Source organism: Diabrotica undecimpunctata, chromosome 4 (genome assembly GCF_040954645.1).
Source record: "Diabrotica undecimpunctata isolate CICGRU chromosome 4, icDiaUnde3, whole genome shotgun sequence".
Classification (NCBI taxonomy): Eukaryota; Metazoa; Arthropoda; class Insecta; order Coleoptera; family Chrysomelidae; genus Diabrotica; species Diabrotica undecimpunctata.
The window spans coordinates 5418479-5436268 of NC_092806.1; the positions used below are offsets into that span (position 1 = coordinate 5418479).

Below are 17790 nucleotides of genomic sequence, written 5' to 3' on the forward strand. Positions count from 1 at the left end.
ACAATTATAAAAATCGTTCAATTTTATTCAACATCATTTGTTTTATTATAAACATTTAAAAACATTTAAATATATCGGAAATATTATATGAAAAGTGATTTTCGTATAAACTCCTAGTAAGTATATCCGTCAAAAATCAATGGAAGTCCCATCAAAAATTCCGTTAGGGTTGTCGACACACCGTTCTCTCGAAAAGCATGCATATTCCATATGCGACATGACATATACTCCCTATTTACATACGCTCTGGACGGGCGTATTCGAATTTGCTTTTGATATTACTCCTTCTGGCAGAAGAACGAGTCCTACAGGAAATACATGCATATATAACGCAGCAGAGGGAGCCGAATCGACAACGTCACGAGGTTATGGACTGCGATGCCGCGTTTTGCGGCTGGACTTTATAAAACGATCATAACTTGCGAAGCTGTCATTTTAGTGCACATAAATCACCTGGAGACAACAAGGCATACGTTATTACTTTGTTTCAAATATGTTAACACAATAATTAAAGTGTATACAATTACATTCTTATTTAAGATCCAATTTAGTTTTTCTCTTGTTAAGACTGTACTTTTTCTAGATATTATCAGGTTAAAACAAATTCTTCTTCTCTATTTAAAATGTGTATTTATTTATTCATCCTGCTCAGAACCTCTGTTTGTGGCGTGTTCTGTACACGATATTGTCATTTTATCATGTTGTCTTATTATGTTATTTGATTATTTACCGAGTGTCTTAGCAGCTGGATTGAGTACAGATGCACCACAGCTGCCAAAAGCCGAGATATCATCCGTTTGCAGGAAGAAGTCTGTAACCGGTGGGGTTGACCACCCATAGTCATAACAGATAACGGAGACCAATTCGGGACGGACGCATGGGAAAGTTTCCTCTGTAAACATAATACACAGAGCGAGCGAACCAACGAGCCAATCCCTACCAATTTACCACCAACGAGCCATTCCCGTGGAGAGACGAGTCCAAGAACTCAAGAAAAACCTCAGATCATGAGTTTTTTCCCCTGGGGACCCCAGATGAGACTTGTATGTGGCTGATATCATATTCAGCTTCCGTGCCCGTCGAAGCGATGCCATAGACCAGACGTCTGCGGAGCTCCTCCTGAGATACCGGAAAAGAAGGTCACACGAATATTTTTGATTTAATAAATTTAATCATCTTTTGTTTAATGATATATGAAAACAGCACGTATATCACTATCGAGTCGCTTGAAACAATGGGTTTTGAGAAATAATCAAAAAATAATACAATTATTAGGTCTTCTAATTTGGATTAAGTTAGTAAAATATGGTAGTATAGCAACTTACTGGTCAAATAAACAAATTGATCAAAACAGTGTTGTTTCAAAAGTAATATATCTCAACAGGTTTAAGTTGCAGCTCGGTTTTATGCATTTTTCGGAGAATGGTAGTTCCCAAAATCGTCTAAGTAAAATACAGCCACTTGTAGATATTTTTCATGGGAAATTTTAAACCACGTATTTTCCAGGAGAAGTCTTTGTAATAGACGAAACATGAGTTCCTTGGCATGGTAGGTAGTAATATTTCGCCAAGATATATCAAATAAAGCTCATACGTATGGTATAAAGATGTTCAAACTATATTCTACCAGATTTGTGCTGGGAAATCGCATGACTACGACAAAAATGTTGGCTGGCGTCAGGCAGTTTGCCTTCATCTTTAAACCTATTACTCAAAGCTGCACTTTATACATCGACAACTTCTACACCAGTTACATCTTAGAATTCTCACTTGATAGAAAGACACATACTGTGGGAACAGTTAGTAGTAAGAGAAACCACTTAACACAAAATGTTGTCTGCAAAATTATTAAGAGACGAGTCAATAGCACGAGAACACGAAAATCTGAATCAAAAAGTGCATATTTTACCCCTTAAAAGCCTCATTAGAGATCTACTTCAGGGATGCGCCCCTGCCCACGCGAGCCTTGGTTTGTATCCTAATACCATACAGGGGAAACCATTGTACTACCCTCAGTCAAATATCAATTATTGATTTAATAATAGTAAGAAAAGCCAATAATACAAGATGTAAGAGTATACAGACAAGCAGAATGTGCAAGTAACCACCGATTAGTGCTAGGAAAATTCATATACATGGGAAGACGACAAAAAGACAATATCCAGAAAGATGAGGAGGATGCTACAGATGAACGAAGAATGGACCCCAACAGAAATGTATCAACACCTAAAGGAAAAAAATAAACAAAGCGGCAAACGAAGTGTTGGGTATTGAACAACATAAGAATACATATTTGGAGAAATACAGCGACGACTTAGAAGAGATGATTAAAAGAAAAAAAAGTGCATTTCATAAATGGCTAAACGACAGAACCCCAGGAACACGGGGAGAATATGTTACCCTCAGACAACAAGTTAAACAAAGAATAAAGCTCGAGAAAAACGAATACTGGGAGAGAATGTGCAGAGACATAGACAACACGATAGGGTATAACAGATCAACGGAAGCATGGAAAAAAATAAAAAACATCAGAAGTAATAAACGAAGTAAAAATACCATACAGATAATTACATCAAAAGAGTGGACAAAGCATTACACAAAATTATTGCAGGAGAATAGGCCGGAGTATATCTCATACGACCCTGTGACAATAATAACTGAGGAAGCAGAAATCACAGAGGAAGATATAAATAAAGCACTAAATAAATCCAAAAACAATAAAGCACCAGGACCAGGGAACATAAAAATGGAACTGCTGAAATATGGAGGCGCAAGGATAGTATCCTTTATACGAATGTTGTTCAATAAAATCGAAGCAGGAGAGAAGATTCCCGATGAGTGGAATTTATGATACATGTCCTCCATTTTCAAAAAAAGGTGACAAAAGGTCACCAAATAACTACAGAGGGATCAGTGTAATGCCTTCAATAGCAAGAATCTTTTCATCAGTTATAAAAGAAAAACTAGAACAACACATGGACCATTATAGCGAAGAACAAGCCGGATTCCGAAAAGCCAGATCATGTTTAGATAATATATTCATTATGAGACAGGTGATTGAAAAGAACAAAGAAAAAAACATCGAAACACATATGACCTTTATCGACTTAGAGAAAGCATACGATAGGGTGCCCAGAAAACAACTATGGGAAGCAATGAGAAGAATGCGCGTTAGAGAGAAATGGGTGAATATAACACAAAGACTGTACAAAGAAACACAAGTGCAAATAAAGTTAGGTAATGAAATAACAAAAACAATCACCGCAACAAAAGGCCTCAAACAGGGATGTGGTCTCTCACCTACACTTTTTAACATATATATATATATATATATATATATATATATATATATATATATATATATATATATATATATATATAGATCAGGCTTTGAAAAGATGGTATAGAAAATGCGGAACAATGGGCATACCAGTACAAGAGAATATATTACATTCACTACTTTTCGCAGATTGTAACGATGCTATGATCGTTTAACAGTTCGAACCGTGGGAGTGTCAATATTTGCGCATCCACTTCTACAACGTGACGGCGTAGTGGTATTCAAACGGCTATTTAAGGCGTGTGAATAGCGGAATTAGACAGTCTTGTAGCTAGCGCTCTAGGCTCCCTGACTCGCCGGTGTAGTGAACCAGCGAGACATTCTGGACATAGATAGTTCCGTATTGAGGATCATACTCTGTCCCTAACCAAGCGGAACCCATCGGTATTGCGTATTGAGCATTACCGTGGATCTGCACAGAACCAACCGGGACAGAGATTTCCGTATTGAGGATCATACTCTGTCCTTAGCCAAGCGGAACCCGTCGGCATTGTGTATTGAACATTGCCGTGGGTCTGCACAGCTAAATATTTTTTTTAAAATCTTCGCTGAAATCTGTCCATGACTTCCAATTTTTGTTATTGTTTCTGTACCATAACAAGGCGTGCTCTCCTAATAATTCTGGTAATGCTCTTAGTAGATCTTGTTTATCGATCTCGTAGGCCAAGCTTAATTCGTCTATCCTCTCTAAGAATTCTATTGCATCCGAATGTTTCTTGTCGAAGTGTGTGTTCCACTTTCGTACTTGATTTAGCAATTCTGGTTGCCCCATTTGTTTCGTTATTGTTAATTCCTGTAATTGTCTTCGGATGCCCGAAATTTCCTGGGTCAGTGTGTCGGATTCTGTTCCCTTGGAAGTTTTTTCTTTTGGGATTGTTCCTGTAGCTTCCTCGCGATTTTTAAAATAGGTTCTGAGTCGTGCTCTTAATTCGTCGACGGTTCCCTTGGGATCTAAGCCGCATTTTTCGGCCTCGCTCTGCAATTCCTCTTTGCAAAGTCGGTTTATCCACGACGTACCTGTTACTGAGTCTGTGTCTTTATCTGTCGGCATGTTATTAATTTTTGCTCGGGCGCCAGTTTGTGATGGGTAGCTCTTTCGGGGCGACAGACTCAGTAAAACACAGGTTTGAAATAAAAATAAATCTATTAAGTATATATATACAATAAATAAAAACTAAAAAAAAAAGGAATTCTACGTTGTATACTTATAAAACAAAAATAAAATGAATTCTACGATTCCGTCTGTGTCCCGCGATGAATGAATTCCCCGGCAAACGTCTATAAAAGAAAAGAAACTAATTAGTACTACTAATATACTCGCTTTCGCTTCAATTCAGCGAAAGCTCCGAATATGCTCGCAAACAAAATATTTAGCTGTGCAGACCCACGGCAATGTTCAATACACAATGCCGACGGGTTCCGCTTGGCTAAGGACAGAGTATGATCCTCAATACGGAAATCTCTGTCCCGGTTGGTTCTGTGCAGATCCACGGTAATGCTCAATACGCAATACCGATGGGTTCCGCTTGGTTAGGGACAGAGTATGATCCTCAATACGAAACTATCTCTGTCCAGAATGTCTCGCTGGTTCACTACACCGGCGAGTCAGGGAGCCTAGAGCGCTAGCTACAAGACTGTCTAATTCCGCTATTCACACGCCTTAAATAGCCGTTTGAATACCACTACGCCGTCACGTTGTAGAAGTGGATGCGCAAATATTGACACTCCCACGGTTCGAACTGTTAAACGATCATAGCATCGTTACAAGATGATCAAGTCATTTTTGCACAAGACAGGGAGGATATGGAATATATGATAAGGAAATAAAAGGAAGAATATGAACTTTGGGGACTCAGGATAAATATGTGCAAGACCGAATACTTATGTATTGGACCCGAGGTTGCAGATTTGAACTTAAGTTTAGAAGAAGAGACTATTAAGAGTTGTAAGGCTTTTAAGTATTTAGGGTCAATGATTAGCCGAGTTGGTACTTGTATGAAAGATATAAAAATGAAAATAGCACGGGGAAAACAAGCCACAAGAGCACTTCATGGAGTGATATGGAACAACACTCTAAACAAAGAAAACAAAAAGAGGATCTTTCAAAGCATAGTGATGAATATTACCCTATATGGAGCGGAAGTATGGCCAATGACAACAACAATACAAAATAAAATAAGAACAGTTGAACTGGACTTTATGAGAAGATGTCTACAAATCACAAGAGCGGATAGAATAAGAAAGGAAATATGGAACAGAATGGAAGTAAAATGCTCAATTACAAAAAAGTTGGAAAACAGAGCCCTGCAGTGGTACGGGCATGTACAAAGAATACTAGAGCATAGGTGGCCGAAAAGAATATTATAAACTGGGACCCGCCGGGAAGAAGACTGAGAGGAAGACCTGCTACAAGATGGAAAACATACGTCGGAAATGCTATGATAGATAGAGACCTCAGAGAAGGTGACTGGGAGAATAGAGTGCTGTGGAGGACGAAAACGGCGAACTCATAATGGGAAAAGCCGAAGAAGAAGAAGAAAGCTTCATTAATAAATAACAACCAAAAATTTGTGGTTGCGCGCACTGGAGAGTTTTTCCTGACATCGCTCTTTATAACACATAATAGGTGTGAAAAATTCAATAATTGATCCGCATTTCCCACTCACAGCCTGGACTATTATTGTAAAACATGTGTGTAAATAAAATAGTTCAAGATAAATGAATGGCTGGGAAAGAAATAAACCAATCTATTCAGTATTTTATTAGATCTATACTATTCTGAAGCTATTTTCTTGTGGCATTTTAAATTAATTACTATTTAACTGGGAATAAGCCACAATTAAAGGTTAAAATACGTTTATTGACGTTTCAATTTCCACTTCGGAAATCGTTCTCAAAATACAAACATTAGTATATTAATATCTCACTAATGTTTGTATTTTGAGAACGATTTCCGAAGTGGAAATTGAAACGTCAATAAACGTATTTTAACCTTTAATTGTGGCTTATTCCCAGTTAAATAGTAATTAGATCTATACTATGTACAAACTGTACACTTTTTACTAACAAATACCGATGTTAAATAAATTGTTTTGATTACCAGTAATAATAACTTCCGGTAGTGCTTCCGAACTGTTAACAAGTACATAGAACCATACTTATAGAGCACGGACTAGGAAAATACTGTAGCAAGCGATGCGTCTCCGAGGATTTGTCAAAAAATTCACTGGGACAATGCATCACACAAATGAAGACTCATATTTCAAAAAGCGCTGAATACATTTTCCGCACTTGAATTTATTCATGTAAGGTCGCTGACATTTAAATATATTAAGAACAAGATCTGCCATTGTTTTAGCTATTAAAATAGTGTGGAAGCTTTATGAAACACGGTTGCTTTTATTCGGTGCATTTAAGACTATATAAATAAATATTCAGAGTATGCCTTTTCGTTCGGAATTCGAGAGTTTATCTTTCGAATATTTATATGGTGCAAATTAAAACTTTATACAGCATGAAATAAAAAAATGCTATAATGCTTATAATTAGTATTCAAAAAGCTTTCAATACGGGTCAATTGAGATTTAAAACCTCCAATTTGCTTGGTTAAATTCTGAGAAGCCATTATAGAAAATTTTACAATTGACAACAACAAAATAACTCGGTACCTCGGAGGTAAAGGACACTATGTCCATTTTCTTACTTTTTCAGGAGAGCAGTTTTAAAATTTTTTAAATTTGTAATCAGTAAATACTCAAATGTTTCTTATATTTAACCAAGATTAATATATTATTATTGTGATGTGTATAATCGTCTTTCATTCCATGAAGTGTTATATACCTGAGGTTTACCGTTCATTATTTAAAAATTTTTTTAAAATGTGTAGTTGGACATAGTGTTGTTTACCTCTAACAACTTTTTTAAATAATGTGGCATTGCATGTTAAGGTTTTTACGAAATAAACAATACAAACACATTAAACAGCCTATACTATTATTTTATTAGAGGTAAATATTATAATGTTATAATAATTAAGTAAAATTATAGACGACAAATTTCAAAATTGTTAAAGATGCTCCATATCATCTTCATCTTCTTGTGGGTAATCATTTGTGGCTACATCGCTATGTGTTAAATTTTGATAAAACGCATTACAAACTGACGGAACAAAAGGCAGTAGTGCAATTAAGTCATTGTACTTTTGTTTTGTGATTGGTAATGGGATTACTGAGACTTGATTTAATTGGGCTGGAAACGTTACTTGCTGTCTTCGATACCTCATGAAGTCCACTTCATACATATTTTGATTATTGAAATCGGTCTTATAAAAGAACTTTCCAATGTGTTCTTATTGGACTTGTAGGAAAACACATGTTGACAGTAGAACAGGGTCTTTATTAACATTTTTTATCTACTTACAAAAGGAGGATTAGATGACAATTTCTTATCGAACAGCGTTTTGAAGTTTTTGAAATCTGCAAGTTCCATATTGTGCACTGTGTATTTACCTGATGTTTGCCTAACTAGTTGTTGCCAGTCCCATGGTGTTAAAATGGCCAAATTGGAGAGTTTCTTTCTTTTTCTTTCGAATAAAGCATGAACAGTGTCTGCTTCCATATGTGTGTGCCCTTTCAGTAAACACTTTTGAGTGATCGTCTTTATTTGCAGTATCCAAAAATAGCACATTATAATATTTATTATATAATAGCACTTATATTTTGATTTTGTCCATAGCAGTTATCGGTCCAAAGAGTGATGTCTTCTACTTGACTACCTGGAATTGTATTGTCAGCCCACTTTAAAATTGACGAGGCAATTTCATTTGCACCTCGGGCCCCTTTCGATTCGTCCCACATTATACATTGTACAGAAGAATCACTGGCATCATGTAATGTAAAATTTAATGTCCAAAGCTTCCTTTTGTAGAAACTAATACAATTGTTTGTTAGTGGTAAAGGCAAACATTTTTGCAAATCACCAGATAGTACTTTGTATTTTGGTGACTCTTTAGCTATTATAAAGTCCAATTGTTTTAAGTTATACCGAGTTTTAGATTCAATTAGGTGAGCATCATGATCAGCCTAGCCTGTACACTGGTTAGTTCATCTGCAGTAAGATTATTTTTTAATTGAGCGATGAATGTGCTGCATGTATCGCAAATGTCTCTTTCGGGCGGTTTAAAAGACAACTTGAAGTCTTTATTAAAAATATCTGCGTACAACCACTTTTTTGCTCTGAGCTTTGGATCTACATGTCTTTCATTGCATTCATCAATGTACAGTTGATACATCTTTTCTATTGTAAGTTCTGTGCCCAGATAATCTCTCTTACTCCTTTCTCTGGAATAATGACTCTCGTATTTTGGGAATGATTTAATATGTTGATGTATACTATTTATGGTTTCGGTAGGAGTTTTATTGGTTAGCGTGTGTCTACCTCTTTGATCAGCTTTTATTAAACCTCCTGGCTCAATTTTTTTCAACATATTTACTACTACTAAATTAGATATACAAAGTGTGTTTAAAAACATAACCTTGCCTACCTTCAATAGCTGATTGTTCACTGTAAAATGGTAGTGTAGTGTATTATTTTTAGATTTGGTAGAATTTAGATCTTTTTTTCTTGATCGAAGAGTAGGTTGGATGTCGATACATGAGAAGATAAATTGCTTTTTAAGATCTGAAACGTTTATCTCAGTCCAGTATGAGTTGAAAATTTGTTGTCTTTCGTATTCTGGCAATCTTTCAGAGCATTTCATGTGACACATGCAAGGAGGCTTTAACATTTTTGCAGGCATGTCTTTTCCTCTTTTACTGAGATACTCTTTCCCACCAGCTATTTTTCGTTTGCGAACATTACAGGCCCAATTTTGTTCATTTACTACACGTTTTTTACCTTTTTGTTTGCACTTAGTTATATTTTGTACCTTTCTTTTAACACTTTTCTCTTCTTCTAAAATAACTTCATTATGTTCATTGAAATTGCCTGCATCACTGCTTAGGGATAAATCGTCCTGAAGAAGATTTTTTTTATTGCCCCACTAATCGTAGGAGTAAATAATAGCTTTCTCTTTTACCTTTGATTTCGCTGGTTTACTTATACGTCTCATATCATTGTCGTCCGATTCTGAGCTTTCACCACTTAGAGGCTCATAGATTTTATCAATATCCGAATTTTCATCTCCAAACAAATTATCATTTTTGTCCAATCCTTTCTTATAACGAATATATTATATCAAACCAGCTAAAAGAAGGACTTGAATCGTGTTTTACCTATTATAATTTATGAAAATATTTTAATTAAATAATGTTAAAAAATAAAAAATTTAGACATGACTTTAAATTATTATGTTTAATTTCAAATCGAGAGCTGTCATTCGTTTCTCGTGTAGCACAAAACTGTATTCAGTTGTGGCATACTAGAATAAATAAAACACACTAAAAAAATTAAAAATTAAATTTGAAATTAATACAAAATGAATAACTTTTTCAGTGAACAAGTGTGGAATTTAAATATATGTATTATAATTCGAAACTGCTGAAATAATAGTATTTTGTCATATCTCCATTATTAAAAAATTCTTCAAACATTTTGGACATTAACTCAACCGTCTCTCTGGTTATTAAATTTATTAGATACCGTTTTTTGTTGTTAATAATAAAAATAATATTTATCTAAACACATTTTTAAACGTTATTTTTTTTATTTAGATTTAGTGCAATTCCGTTATGTGTGATGGCAACAATGAATTTTTTCACGAACCATTGTCTCCAGTCTGAACCAGAGATATGTAAGAGAGGCTCTCTTATATATCTCTGGTCTGAACACTGCTTTACATTGGAAAAAAAAAGTGTACCATTTTTATATGACGGGAAGTGTACAAGGGTACATAACACTATGTCCGGATGGTAAATGACGGTGCACACATATAGTAGAGGTAAACAACACCAAGTCCACATGGTGTTGTTTACCTCTGACTGGAAGTGGACTTGGAGTTTATTAAAAAGTCGGTAACTTGCCGTAAAATTGTCTCTGGACATAGTATGCTTTACCCATGTGTGGAGCCAGAAAAGTTATATTCAAAAGTGCAATAATCTAAATTTCGATAAAAATGGACATAGTGTCCTTTACCTCCGAGGTACACAACTGAATCTTTGAGTATAAAATTTCCTATGAAATATTTTAAATAATAAACAGCTAATACGATTGCTAATAAATCATCACAAAGGGAAGTTTTGATTTCTTCATATTACTTATTACTGCAAAAAAAAAACAGTTTTTCGAAGCATTCCCTTTCGTCCTCGTGCTCTTGTGAACCAGATTCCGCCATATCAGTTACTTCTCTTAATTCTTGCTTTAAATTAAATTCTGCATATAAACCATTCACTTGGTCTAATCTAACTTCCAATTCTTTGGCGGTTCTAAATTCTTTGGCGGTTCTATCGTCTGAATGCGACAGAATGCTCTCGACTACAAACCTACTTAGCCTGGATAATTGACCTTTTAATATTCCCCTTTCTCTGATTAATTTGTTAATTTCGGCATTCATCTTAGTACTAGTTCAACCCAAATAAAAACTCAATTCGAAATATATGATATAATATATGGTAACGGTAAATTCAATGGAAACATTAGGGAAAAACTCACCTTTGTAGGATAATTCGCACGTGTTTCTTATGGCTTGCTCCGGTTTTTGTCACTATCCGGCTCGAAGGACCAAAATGTTAGGGTAAATTATTCGGTTATTTTAATCGTTTGTATATAAAAAAAAATTATACACTTGATTCTCTTTATTTTTTACCTAAACTCAAAAACAAGCCGTTCACCAATGAGAAATGGGCGGACATCTGCATCCGCTCCAACCGCAACTGCACTCATGTTTTATTTCTCTTTAACAAAAATCTTATTTTATATACTATGCTTTTTGATCCATTGCTTGAAATTTTTATCAACCTTCATAATGTGTCTGTTATATATTTATCTTTTACACATTTAGTCTTCTTTTCTTCAATTCTAAGAAGCTTTAAAAAATTTGGTAGAGCCCTTTATGGCTAATTGTTTATAATTTTTCTTTGTTTTGTTTATTAAATACATCCGGTTTATCTCTAGTAGCTATCATCTTCAAATTTTTTTTCTCTTTATTTTTTTTTTATTTATGTGCTAGTAAGAATGTGGTATTAACCACCCGCACATCTCTCCGACTCTGAGCAACGCAACCTCGTTCAATTTGTGTACCTCAAGCATTGTCCATCGCTTGTTGTGTTACAGAGTTAAAGATTCGGATTGTGCTGACCAAGTTGTAATTTGCTAAAACGCATCCTGAACACGTCTATTACAGTTGGCTCATTGTAAAGGAACGCATATTACTTAGTGAAGTATAAAGAGAGCTGTTACAATGTTAAGACCCATATTATGTTGATTTTCTTATTAGTTAACGATGTATTTAATTTGCTTCTCGTACAATTAGTAGATTCTGTTATATATATGCTTCACCCTTTTCATTTTTTTTGTTTGTACTATAGCTAAATTATAACAATTGTATGTCTTATTTTTCAGTAATGTATTAACGCATAAAAATGCGTTAGTCATGGACAGTAAGTCATTGAAAAACTATACAAAGCACTTAGGTATTTATTAAATTAAGGCTTCAGGCTGTGACGGCCATCAATGACAATAACAGTTAACCAGCTTATTTAAAGTTTTCAAAATCAGCACGAACTCATCATTTTCTCTTTCTCGAAAATGCATATTTCACAGAAAACATTTCTTTGCAGTTTTCACACAATTTATCTCCGCAGGCGCGATGAAATATTATTTTCAGAACTGCCGCTTGGAATAACTCATTTATAAGTAAATGGAAAAGAGTGACTACCAAACCGAGAGCCTAAATTGCATTCAACCGCGTTTTTAGAATATAATTAATGGTTTGAAATAAGAAATATTTTACTAAAAACGGTGATAAAGTGTAAAACTGTAATAAAGAAATGATTTAGTTTCTCTACAACAAATAATGTTTGGTGTAGAGAATAATTAGAACTTAATAATGAAATGTTAGTTGATGATGACTGTATTTAATATATTTCTTAAATACTGCCATAAATTATAGTGTTTCATCCTGTAATATTTGCATAAAAAGGACTGGAGTGTAAGAACTATAGAGGTAGATTTTATACTCTGTATAATCTGACGACTAAGTATAAGGTAATCTGACGATAGACCTTACACTACAAAAACGCGGTGTTTAATTTGCGCCAAAAAAGCTTTTGGTAGAATCTGTAAAAAAACTGTCAGTCAACCATAGTGTGTGTGTAAAGTGTGATATATGTATGTAGCAAACACAGTAAAACAAATGTCTGTTTTAGTTGTAGAGATGCTGCAGTTGAACATTGGGAGTCAGATTAGTCTTCTTATTTCAGACTGTTTTTTTAACAGTTCATTAGTTTCGTATGGTTTGTACATTGCTTATATTATTATTACAGAAAATGCTGTGTTTACTCAGCATAAGACTTTTAACTTTAATCCATTTTTAACATTTGTAACAACTCAAAAAATATATTAGCAATTTTCGAGGTGGCCATTTTTTACCCACCCTTGTGCATACAAGAAACTTCAGATTGTTGGGTTTTTAAAAGTTAAAAAATAAATTGATTCCTTCGATATTTTCGCCTCCAGTAGTTTTAAATTGGTTTATTTAAACAAGGAAATTCGTATAAAAAAGAAAAATGTTAAGTTGTTTAAGTCATTCTGCGAATTCCTTATTAAGTTTTGAAATAAATAAATGTATAAGACATTCTTGTTATAATAGTTATAACTTTTCAAAAAAAAACAGAACCTTTTATGACCAATAGGAAACCAGATAGCATTTTTTTACTCAAAACTATATTTACCTCGTTTATTAACATTAAGAGCTGAAACTTAAACCAATTGTAAAAGAAGATCTAAATATAATGATACAACTGATAAAGGGCATAAACAGTAAAGAAGTAAAAAGTTATAATACGTTAAAATAATGGTACTCGTAAAATATCGGCATTGATTGGTGGAGGGAAGAACTGTCAGCTGCAATATCTCAGCTTGTTTGTTGTTATTGGTCATAAAAGGTTCTGTTTTCTTTTTTGAAAGCGTGCTTTTTCACCAGCTTTTAATTGAGCCTACTTACAACCATGTGACATAAAAAAATATCAAAGATATTTTAAATGTTTAGAAGCTAATAAGTCAGCCCTTTTTCAAACTGTTTTTTAATAACAAATAATAAAATGTTTTTTATAAACCTTGTAAATGAAGTCTTAAATAATCGATTGTGATTTATAAAATACCGTTAGATTGATTGTTTTGGCACGCACAGTTGTTTAAACAATCGCTCTCAGGGATAAACAAATTTAATAACGTATAAACTATTTGGTCGAACTTTTACGGGTCGAATTTTATAGCGAGTGTTTATTAAGCGATACAGTGTTTGTAATGTTCGGGTAAATTCTATTCTTCTCTGGCCGAATACTTTCTCTCTCTGCGCACTGGAAGCTTTGCCGTGTCACGAGATTCCTGCTCTACAGTAGTAGTAATTAAGTGTTTGAATAGTTTTATCACTCAGTTCCTGTTGTTATCAAGTATTATAATATTGTTTGCTGTTTTTAATAAAAGTGATTTTAAAGAAGTGTAATAATAGGATAAGTAATAAAATCTTCATTTTTTCTTAGATATAAATCATACAGTCTTTGTTAAATTCTAACGTTCATTTACCAAAATTTTTTCACTTTACGACATCACTCAAATTTGCATATATTTCGTCTTTATTACGACCCTTACCCTTTCAAAAAGGCAATTAAATAAATCACTCCATAAAAAACACAACAGCGGCCAACTTTCTCAGCAAGTAGTTTCTCCTGGAGGACTACAAGGCCCCTCGGAATCACTTCGTTTGCTAAATAAAATATCAAAATGCAACAGTTCGTGAATTTTTAAAAGCGCCACTTACACAAAGGACACATTTTTCTTTGAGTTAGCTGTGTCTCTGATATTGATATTACAAAGATGAGAGAGTAAAGAAAAATCTCAACATATCAAATGCACTTGCATTTGTCTATACTAAGTTAATTTTTGTAGTAGAAGTAAATAAATGTATGAAATAAAGTACAAAGAGCGTACAAGTACGACAAAGGACAATTTTGGCATATATAAATTTAATTATCCCTAATGAAAATGGCAAATTATTATACAGTGCGTCTATAAAGTACCGCATAAATTCATTATTAGATAAATAAACAACATTTTTAAAAATTCCCGAAACAGGTCGAGTTTTGATTTTAGTTTACTATTTTTTCGAATTATAATCAAATATACAGGGTGAATTACCTTCGTATGATGACGTCATCACCATTTTTTTAAATGGAACTCCCATTTTTCTTCAATTTATAGATTCCCCTTGCTGAGCTGATTCCAAAAATGCATAACACGTTGCTTAAAATTGGTACAGGGTGGTAAAAATGCAAAAATTTCAAGTTACTTACAAAATAATAAATGAAGACGTATTAGACACACATTAAATTAAATTTCATATTGTTATACAACTACTTTAATAAACTATTAAAAACACAGTGCATTATTTATAACATTAAAATTTGCTATAGCCTTTTCTATTCTGATTTTGATCTCCTGAATGTAATCATTTGTGGAGTTAATCATTGTTCCCAGGTATGCATATTTGCCCACTTGTTCGACGTTGGTTCCGTTTATTAGAAGATTCTCGTTATTTCTGAGTTTTCGATATTCTTATAAATTTCGTCTTCTTGACATTCATTGTTAGACCATACTCTTTTCCATACTCCGCTATTCTGGTTACCAGTCACTGAAGATCTTCAATATTTTCGGCTAAGATCACAGTGTCGTCCGCATATCTATGTTGTTAATGGGAACTCCATTTACCTTTATTCCAGCTGTTTCACCCTCAAGAGCGTTTTTCAGGATCTCTTCGGAGTAGGCATTAAAAAGAATTGGCGACAATACGCATCCCTGTCTCACTCCACATCTTATTTCAATTTCTTCTGACAGGTGTGCGTTAACACGTACTTTTGCTAGCTGCATTTTGCTTACATTTTTGAATATACATTTGTAATATACAAGATATATTTAAATTTAATTAACTTCTACCACGTGGTGGTTGAACAGCCACTTCGTTTGTAAATAAAATAACCAAGCTATACCGCTTTTGGCCAGAAAGGCGTCCAAAGTATGGAAGATAATTAGCTAAGTTTGATTTAGTAGATTTTAAACTTAATTTTATCTAACAATTAGCTGAAATATTCGTGTATTTAATGAATAAAAAGGGTTTATAGAAGAGGTAATTATGTTTTACGGTTCTGTATAAATATAAGTTTTTATCGTTTAGGAATATTAAATGAATGAAGTTAAATTAGTACATTCAATAAACATAAGTATTTTTATCAAAATTCTCGCTTAATACTTAACATAAATATTAAAACACGATAAATATAAAAATAGCAATATTTATTCTAACTGTAATAGTAGAATTATTTTTACTTTTTCTACTTTTAATCACGGTATGGCAAAAAAATCGTACCTGGTTGTTCGACTTTTCATTCGCAGCTTCGGAATAAAAAAGTGCCTAGAACAAAAAGAAAACAAGTAAGAAATTGAAAATTTCATGTTCGTAATATAAACCAAGTCTGATTCTCTAAGATGTATAGATAAAATGAATCAAACTTTCAAAGTACCCTTAGAGCTTACCACTTGTAAATATTAAATACCTTAGCGTTAACCTTTGCGTTAGCTCTACCTGGATTTCCGGTGTGCAGTCATCCGGAGATGCATTTTGCAATCTTAACTCACTTTGGTTCCCGATCTGCTGCGAAATAGCACTGTCTTACCTGCGGAGTGGCACTCCGCTACCGCCGCCATCATTTCACGTGGCGAAATACAGCCTATTGTCATCGAATTCCATAGTCTGTGGACTAGTGCGCATTTCGATGCGCACCGCCCCACCTCGAATTTTCCCATTGGCTCTTGACCTGGAAATCCCTATTTATCGCTCGATCAGCACATATAAATATTGGCGATTTTCAGGTCAGCCAGGTCAGTCCCTCACGGGCTCTCCGAGAGCTTAGTGCTCTTGGGGCGCTGCTTCCTGCTGTTCCAATTATACTCTGTGGCTGAGATTTTATTCAACTACAATCTGATGTTTTATTTCGACCTATATTTTTGTCATGTAAGAAATATCTTGTCTTTTTCAAGACAAGCCCTCAGAAGACCACGACCTAATGCTTTATTTCGACTTGGTGTACCTTTGTCATGTAAGAAATCTCTTGTCTTTTTCAAGACAAGCCATCAGAAGATAAATATTTACCAGTCCATACCCAGTAAATGGACTTGGGTAGAGGAGCTCTCGACTGCGATATTCGAAGCCCTCTACAGAGCACCCGGAGGTAACAGAAGGTGTATAGACCCTTATTTGTTCCCCCGAGGTGACACTATATACACCATAGATTGTTGCGGTTATTAAGTACCGTTTACTTGTATAACACTCACAAGGAAAATAAAATTCCTGTAGTTGGCTGGAGTTCCTGTAGTACCATAAATTACAAAAATTTTATTTTCCGTCGACCATCCATTTGTTATTAATTTTAACACCCTCAAAATCATTGATTAATGACCCCTATTAATGAATAATTTTCTATTAATGAACGATTTTATTATAGGCAACACAACATACATTGCTTGTATAATAATTTAACCACATTTAACGCTCTGTGATTGGCAGTGACCTGTGGTGTAGGCAACCAAACATATAGGTACCTATTTATATTCCCACTAAAAAATTATTTAAAATGACATAGCCGCTGTAAGTACTCTCTGTCATTGTATGTCATTATTTATCGTTAAGTAAATACAAATTTAAACTAAGATATGTTTATTTCTGAAAAGTTCGGTCGACGGAAAAGTTTTGTAACGAACTCGTGAATTAAAATGGCGATTAACAATCTCGAACATTAACGCACTCGCTTCGCTCGCGCGTTAATATATCTCAATTGTTAATCGCCCTTATTAATACACTTGTTGGTTAAATAACTATTAAAAATTCTTTATAAAAGGTATATAATTAATAAGAGTCTTTTGGACTACATTATCAGTGCCTTTACTAGGTGTACACGAGACAAGTCACTAAATATGTAGGTAAAAACCCTTAATCCTGTAGCGGTGGCGCCAAGTCTCTCAGACCCAAGTGTCGTACTAGACGGTATAAAAAGAGTGGGGTTTTAACTATGAACTTCGTGCTCTTGGTAGCTTACTAATATTTAATATTTAGTATTGCATCGACCGTCGAGCCGAGAACTTTTGCCAGATTTTTATATTTATTGTTATAGCCTATCATTAGACTTGGCGCCACCACTTAAGTAATTCAAGTGGCTGTTTTTAATTTTGCTGATATTATGTATT

At 34.2% G+C, this 17790-nt stretch overlaps 1 protein-coding gene across 4 annotated transcripts in view; it reads right to left on the bottom strand.

The window, feature by feature from the left end:
- Window positions 1-17790, bottom strand: part of Cad87A (cadherin 87A) — a 722801-nt gene that overhangs the window by 614228 nt on the left and 90783 nt on the right. For 3 of the 4 annotated variants that reach the window (XM_072528744.1, XM_072528741.1, XM_072528745.1), the window contains exon 2: window positions 15917-15961. The exons of the other annotated variant lie outside the window; for it this stretch is intronic. The gene's annotated coding sequence lies outside the window, so the exon portion shown is untranslated. The remainder of the gene's footprint in view (window positions 1-15916; window positions 15962-17790) is intronic. 4 annotated transcript variants of the gene reach the window in all.